Source organism: Lynx canadensis, chromosome D1 (genome assembly GCF_007474595.2).
Source record: "Lynx canadensis isolate LIC74 chromosome D1, mLynCan4.pri.v2, whole genome shotgun sequence".
NCBI lineage: Eukaryota > Metazoa > Chordata > Mammalia > Carnivora > Felidae > Lynx > Lynx canadensis.
Genome location: NC_044312.2, coordinates 106,939,656 through 106,947,308, shown reverse-complemented (window position 1 = coordinate 106,947,308; position 7,653 = coordinate 106,939,656).

Here is a 7,653-nt window from a genome sequence, read left to right as displayed (position 1 = left end):
CTGTGTCTCCCTCTCTCTGCCCCTTCCCCACTCGTGCTCTGTCTCTCTCTGTCTCTCAAAAATGAATAAACATTAAAAAAAATTTTTATACTGATAAAACAGTTCAACAAAGATGCTGGATGCAAAATCAAATTACCAAAATATCAACAGCAATAACCTAGAATAATCCAGAAAATCTTTGAAAATTAAGAAACCATTCGGAATAATGCCAAAAGCTAGATATCATTAGGGAATTGGCATAGGACACCCAAGACTTCCACGGAGAAAATTTTTGAAACTCTTTTAAGATCATGAAGATTAGGGGAGCCTGGGTGGCTCAGTCAGTCGAGCATGCAACTCTCGATTTCAGCTTAGGTCATGATCCCAGGGTCGTGGAGTCAAACCCCAAGTCGGGCTCCAAGATGAGCAAGGAGCCTGCTTGAGACTCTCTCTCTCTCTCTCTCTCTCTCTCTCTCTCTCCTCTGTTTCTCTCTCTTTCTCTCTGACCCTCTCCCCTACTCACACTCTCTCACTCTCTAAATATATATATATATATATATATATATATATATTAAGATTATCTTAGTAAATGGAGACTCTACGCTCTTGTTTAAATATTATTTTATAAAGATGCTCATCATCCCCAAATTAATTAATTTATAGAAATTCAATGAAATCTAATCAGAATTTCAGTTCAATTATTTTTTTTAGGAACTCTAAAAACGTACTCTAAATGTATGTGGAAGAAAAGAGACTATAATTGCTAAGTGAATTTTGAAACACAAAAGCAAAGAGGAGAGATTGACTATACCATCTACTAAGACATATCACAAAGCCATAGTATGTGTATGAACTTCTTGGTTCGAGAAGAGACAAACAGAATTGAAGAGAGGGTTTAGAGACAGAGACAGAAGGAGAAAGACAGAGACAGAAATATATGCAACAATATCAATCTGATTATATTGAAAAGGACTTCTGCTTGTTGAAGGACACAATGGACAAATTTAAAAAGCAAATGACAGACTGAGAGAAGACACTTGCAACATTTAACACTGACAAAATTCTAATATTAAGGATATTAGGGGGCGCCTGGGTGGCTCAGTTGATTGTCCAACTTCGGCTCAGGTCATGCTCTCGAGTTCGAGGGTTCAAGCCCCATAACAGGCTCTGTGCTGACAGCTCAGAGCCTGGAGCCTGCTTCAGATTCTGTATCTCCCTCTCTCTCTCTGCCCCTTCCCTGCTTGCGCTCTGTCTCTCTCTGTCTCTCAAAAAATAAAATGTTTAAAAAAATTTAAAGAAAGAATATTAATAATATACATGAAATTCTTACAAGTCAACAAGAAAAAGAAGGAACCTTAGTAGAAACATGAGCAAAAAAATATTAATTAGGTATTTTAAAGACAACGAAGTCCAAGGCACCTGGATGACTCAGTAGGTTTAGCCCCCAGCTCTTGATTTCGGCTCAAGACATGATCTCATGGTTCAAGAGATCAAGCCCCGAGTAGGGCTCCATGCCAACAGCCCAGAGCCTGCTTGGGATTCTCTCTCTCCCACTCTCTCTCTGCCCCTCCCCTGCTCGCTCTCTTTCTCTCTCAAACTAAATAAATAAACATTTAAAAGATAATTTCTAAAAATAAATAAACATTTAAAAAAATACTTCCTAAAAATAAAGACAATGAAATCCAAAAGGTTAACCACATGAAGCATGAGATCATCACTTGGCACACATTAAAACTGGCAACATGAAAAAGCTGGATAGCGCCAAGTGCTGGTGGCCTTGAAGGAATACAGGACCCCTATATCCCCACACGGCCCACGTGCACCACTGGGGGGAGTGAAAGCTGTGCCACCATTCTCCAGGGCAAGTGACAACACACACGTGCGTGTGCGCACACGTACACACACACACACACACACACACACACACACACACACACACGATGACCCAGCAATTCCCTTCCTGGGCCTGTATCTCCGAAAACTGCTCACAAAGGCCCCTAAGGGTTCAGGTACAAGGACCTTCATTGCAGTGTCGCTTGAGGTCATGGGTGGTAGCAGCAATCTAGATGTTTAGGTAAACCATGCAGCGATACAGACTATGGAGTACTACACAGCAGGCAAACACATGTCAGCATGGAAGTATCTTCAAAACAGATGCTGAATGAAATGAGAAATTGAAGGAGATCTGCTACCTATACCAATGAGGTCAATTAAAATATTTGCACACAAAACAATACGCGTTTTACAAGAACATATACAAATAAAAGAGTACACATCAAACACAATAGAATAGGTGACTGGCAGGGAGGGGTAGGACTGGGTCATGGAGATAAAGAGGAATAAACATGTAAGGGTGGAACATAAGGGGGTTTTGCCAGGATAAATGAAAATAGAGGGTCGTGAACTGAAGTCTCTTTGTACCTGAGGTCAAAGAAAAGCGTAGGAAAAAGAGAGTGACTAGGTAGCTGCTTTAGGTAGGAAGATCAGGGCGATCAGGTAGGTCTCCCCAGTAAAAATTAAAGGAAAACAGTAAGTCCGAAGGCCTTAATGAGAAAGCAAAGGGACAAGGTACAAGATAAGAACCAAGGAAGCCAGGGACCCATCATGTAGGGATTTGTAAGGAGGTCAGATTTTATTCTAGCACAATGAGAAATCACTGGATGGTTTTAAGCAGAATGTGAAATGATCTGAGCTATGACTTTCAAAGATCACTTTGGGGTGGGGGGATGGGTGAAATAGGTGATGGGGATTAAGGAGCGCACCTGTCATGATGAGCACCAGTTGATGTATGGAAGTGTGGAATCACTACATTGCACGCCCAAAAGTAATAGAACATTGTATGTTAACTAACTGGATTTAAAAACTTAAAAAGAAAACAAAATAATTAAAGATCACTTTGGCTTCCTGTGGACAATAGGCTGGGGATAGAGGGCCAGGGCCAACAGCAGAAATGGAAGCTAGTGCAATAGTCCCAGCAAAAATGAAAGTGTCTTGGAGTGGACTGGCGGGTAATGTTTATGGAGATGGAGAGAGAAAGAAAGTGTGACTCCGAATGTGTTTCAAAGGAAGAACGTCCAAATGCATATTTTGGATGTAGGGAAATGAGGGAACAGGAGACATCAAGATACTTGAACTTGAGCAGTGGTGTGGTTAGACGTGCCATGTGCCAGGATGGGGAAATCTGGGACAGGAGCAGACTTGAAGACAGAAAAGAAGCGTTCCTTGACCATGTAAAATTTGAAGGGACTTTCAGACATCCAAATGAAGATTTCAAGTAGGAAGTTGGACATATAGTCTGGAGCACAGGGCAAAGGTTGGCTGGGAACTTGTTCACAGTTACAAAGCAGGTTTCAATTGGGACCAGAACTCAGGCTTCCTGGTTCTGAAACCATCTGCTTCCCACTTCCCTTTCAGCCAAGGTAAATGCAAGCATTTACCAGTAGGGAATGCAAAAAGAGGAAGCACTGGTAACTGGCAGAGTTAGGGCTCCCAGAAGCCCAGTGGCCTCCCAAGGTGTTCATCCTACCAACAGGCAGAGGGGTCTGAGCATGACAATGACCTTGGCCAACATAGGCAGCATCCTGAGCCCGCCAGTGGACATGAGTGCTGAGTTCTACCCTCCCTGCCTCCCTCCCAGACACTCTGGGCCAGCCTCTGCCCAACACAGTACAGGACCTGGGGAGAAGGTAGCTGCACCCTCCCCTAGCCTCGCCACCCTCAGAGCCACAAGGAGCTCAGAGCTCCTTGATCCAGCCTTGTCTGACAAAGGATCAGACACCTTGGGGCACCTGGGTGGGTTAGTCGTTTAAGCATCCAACTCTTGATCCTGGCTCGAGTCATGATCTCCAAGTTCCTGAGTTCAAGCCCTACAACAGGCTCTGCACTGTCAGTGCAGAGCCTGCTTGGGATTCTCTCTCTCCCTCTCTCTCTTCCCTTCCCCCACTTATTCTGTCTCTCTCTCTCTCTTTCTCAAAATAAATAAACTTAAAACAAACAAACAAAAAAAAGGCCAGACTTGGGGAAGAGGTCACCTGGAGCCATTCAACTGGACTCTGGTGGCACTAAGGCCAGAATCCAGGTCTCTTCCCTCCTGGGCTGCCTGGGTCCTGTTCTCACAGACTGAGTCCCCTGGAATCCTTTCTGGGACTCTCAGCTCTTGGAAACAGTGGGTGGTTTGGACATAAAGTGGGACAGCTGAGCACAGACACCTAAAAAGAATCCCCTAATGGCTCTCCCAAACCCTGCTTCCCCTTCCCCCATAGGTGGAAAGGGAAATTGGGGCAGAAGGAGCAGCTGGTCTCACTCCAGACCTCCTAAGGACAGAGAAGGGGCAGAAATTAAAGTTAGGAACCCCTGCATCTCATGGATAGTGACACCAAGACGAGGGATGGAGAAATGACAGCTGTGGGGGAGGGGCAGGAGGGACCTTTCCTGGACTTGTGGTTCCAAAGACACTTCTCGTGGGCCCCCTGCTCCTACCCAGACCCACCTAAGCCCATTTCATTAAAAGCAACTATGCCCAACTTTCCCCACTGTTGCCCTCTGGCACACCCACAGTGGCCACTCCACATTGGCCAGCCGTTGGTTCCAAAAAACCTGATCATCTATGCAGGAAATCCACTGGAATATATACAAATGCCACCACAACAAAAACATGAGCTTAACAAAGCCCTAAGTTATAGACAATATTTTCAAAGAATCGCATTTCTGTACGCTAGCAATAAACAAATGGAAATTGAAATTTAAAAGACAATACTATTGGGGTGCCCGGGTGGCTCAGTCGGTTAAATGTCCAGCTCTTGGTCTTTGCTCAGGTCACGATCTCACGGTTCGTGGGTTCGTGCCCTGTGTCATCAGGCTCTGTGCTGACAGCTCAGAGCCTGGAGCCTGCTTTGGATTCAGTGTCTCCCTCTCTCTCTGCCCCTCTCTTGCTCGCACTCTCTCTCTCTCATTCAGAAATAAACATTTAAAAAAAATTTTAATACTATTTACAGTAGCATCAAAAATTATGAAATACATGGGGTACCTGGGTGGCTCAGTCGGTTGAGCATCTGACTCTTGGTTTGGGCTCAGGTCATGCTCTCACGGTTTGTGGGTTCAAGCCACACATCAGGCTCTGCACTGATGGCATAGAGCCTGCTTCGGATTCTCTCTCCCTCTCTCTCTGCCCTTCCCCTGCTCTCAAAATAAATAAATAAACTTAAAAAAAAAAAGCAATGGAGCCTATACTTGAACCCAGACAGTTGACTTCACAGTGGACTGCACCGTGCGCGCACACACACACACACACATACCATACCCTCATCTTCCTCTCCATTTTTCTCTGCTCCCCTCAAGACTTTTCTTATAGTTACAGTGAAAAACCACATGAATCTTGCCCACCCCCTCCCAACTTACACCTGGCCATTCAGTCCTTCCTGGAAGTGGAGAAGGGGTGGCAATGAAGGGAGTCACTCAGAAGGCTGTGAAACTCTTTCCTTTCCTGAGACAGGTGCAAGCATTTGGAAACAAAGAAGAAAAGACAAAGGGGGAGATCAGTGCTGATGCAGCAAGTCTGCTCCCCCGGCCAGGCCCTGGCTGCAGTAGCTTGTGCTCCCTCATATTGGGATCTTGTTCAGAAAGTTTGACTAACCTAAGCTTCCCTGCTGGACTCCTGAGCTCTTCTGTGATCTGTGTCCAGCGAGCCCTGAGCTGGCAGTGACGAGTTCCGGGAAGGCAAAACACAGCCAGGGGAGTCACTGAGATCTGGTGACTCTCTCCCCCTCGGCCCCCGCCTGCCTCTCCTGGGCTGGCCAGGGCTAGCACTGGTGGCACGGGGAGACCACGTGAGAGAGGGATGGGGGTGGCATGATCTGCAGTCCAGATCAACACGGAGACTTCCTGGTCCTGGTACCAGTTCCGAGCCTGGGCAGGTGGAGGCCATGAGGAGCTCTGACAACGGCAGCAGAGAGGTGGGAGCAGGGGGTATGCAGGCTGTTGGCAGCCCAACGAGGAAACCAAAGCGCATCTGCGCATCTGCCCACCTAAGGCCTACTCTGGCCCCTTCCTGGGCTCATGGGACGCTACCCCGGCCCAAGAAGCCCAGCTCCAGAAGTATTCAAAGACAAGCACACATAGTCCCAGCTCCGAGAAAGGGAGGAGGAAGGAGGGCATGACGTGCACCTGGCTCTGCTGGGGCGGAACAAACGTGACCCCGCAGGGCCAGCGCGCAGGCCCCTCCCCCAACCCCATTGGTCCAAGTGTCTATTTTAGACCCGCCCTATTCCCTGCCGGGATTGCCCCTTAGCCTTGGCCCCGCCTCCCAACTTCTGACTCCGCCCCCTGATTCTGTCTGCCTCGCTTTCAGAGCCCAGCGTCTCTCCGACTCTGGCTCCGCCTCTCGCCCTTGGCGCTGCCCTGAGACCTGTGCCCAGGGTGGACCTCAAGGCCCCATCACCTGGTCCCACCTCAGCTGGGCGCACGGGTACCTACCTACCTACCTACCCGGCCTTCTCCCTGAGATTCTCCACTTCCTCCCCTGCTGGTCGGATGACTCCTGGGGCACCATCCTCACCTGAGGGAGCCACGTGAGTGACCCCTGCCCCAAACTGTTCCTGCCCCCATGCTCCGCCCCTCTCCGGACTGCGCGTGCCTCGTGCCTCCAGGCCCAGCGGGCACCACCAGCAAGCGCAGTGGTGTGCCCACGCGTCTTTACTTAAAACTCGACTTGGGGCGCCTGGGTGGCGCAGTCGGTTAAGCGTCTGACTTCAGCCAGGTCACGATCTCGCAGTCCGTGAGTTCGAGCCCCGCGTCAGGCTCTGGGCTGATGGCTCAGAGCCTGGAGCCCGTTTCCGATTCTGTGTCTCCCTCTCTCTCTGCCCCTCCCCCGTTCATGCTCTGTCTCTCTCTGTCCCGAAAATAAATAAACGTTGAAAAAAAAAAATTTAAAAAAAAAAAAAAAACTCGACTTTACTTAAGTATTTACGTGATATTTTGTTCATTGTGGAGTTTGTTTTTGCATTATTTTTTTAATGTTGCATTAAAATATTACATATCCCGGGGCGCCTGGGTGGCTCAGCCGGTTAAGCTCTTGATTTGGGCTCAGGTCACGATCTCACGGTCAAGAGATTGAGTCCTGAGTCAATCTTGGGATTCTCTCTCTCTCTTTCTCAAAATAAAATTTAAAAAAAATAAAATATTATGGGGCGCCCGGGTGGCTCAGTCAGTTAAGTGTCCGACTTCAGCCCAGGTCATGATCTTGCAGTTGGTGGGTTTGAGCCCCGCGTCAGGCTCCCTGCTGTCAGCTCCAATCCCACTTGGGATCCTTATCCCCCTCTCTCTCTGCCCCTCCCCTGTTTGTGCGCGTTCTCTCTCTCTCTATCTCTCTCTTTCTCAAAAATAAATAAACGTTAACAGATAAAAGAGTACGTGTCCTGATTACTAACTTTTTTGGCACCCCCTTCAATTTCACACCTGAGGCAAACGCTTCACTGCTTCACCCTAGTTCCAGCCCCGCCCTGCACACACTCCTTTCTTGTCTGCTCACTGCTCAAGGAACATTCAGGGGCTTTCATCTGGCCCTGCCATGGTCTCTGGGCCCGGAGCTTTACTCTGAGAAAGAGTTGTCTGAGCATTTTGAACAGAGAAGGAACATGGTTTGACTTCCCTGTCAAAAGGAACTTTCTGAATGCTGTG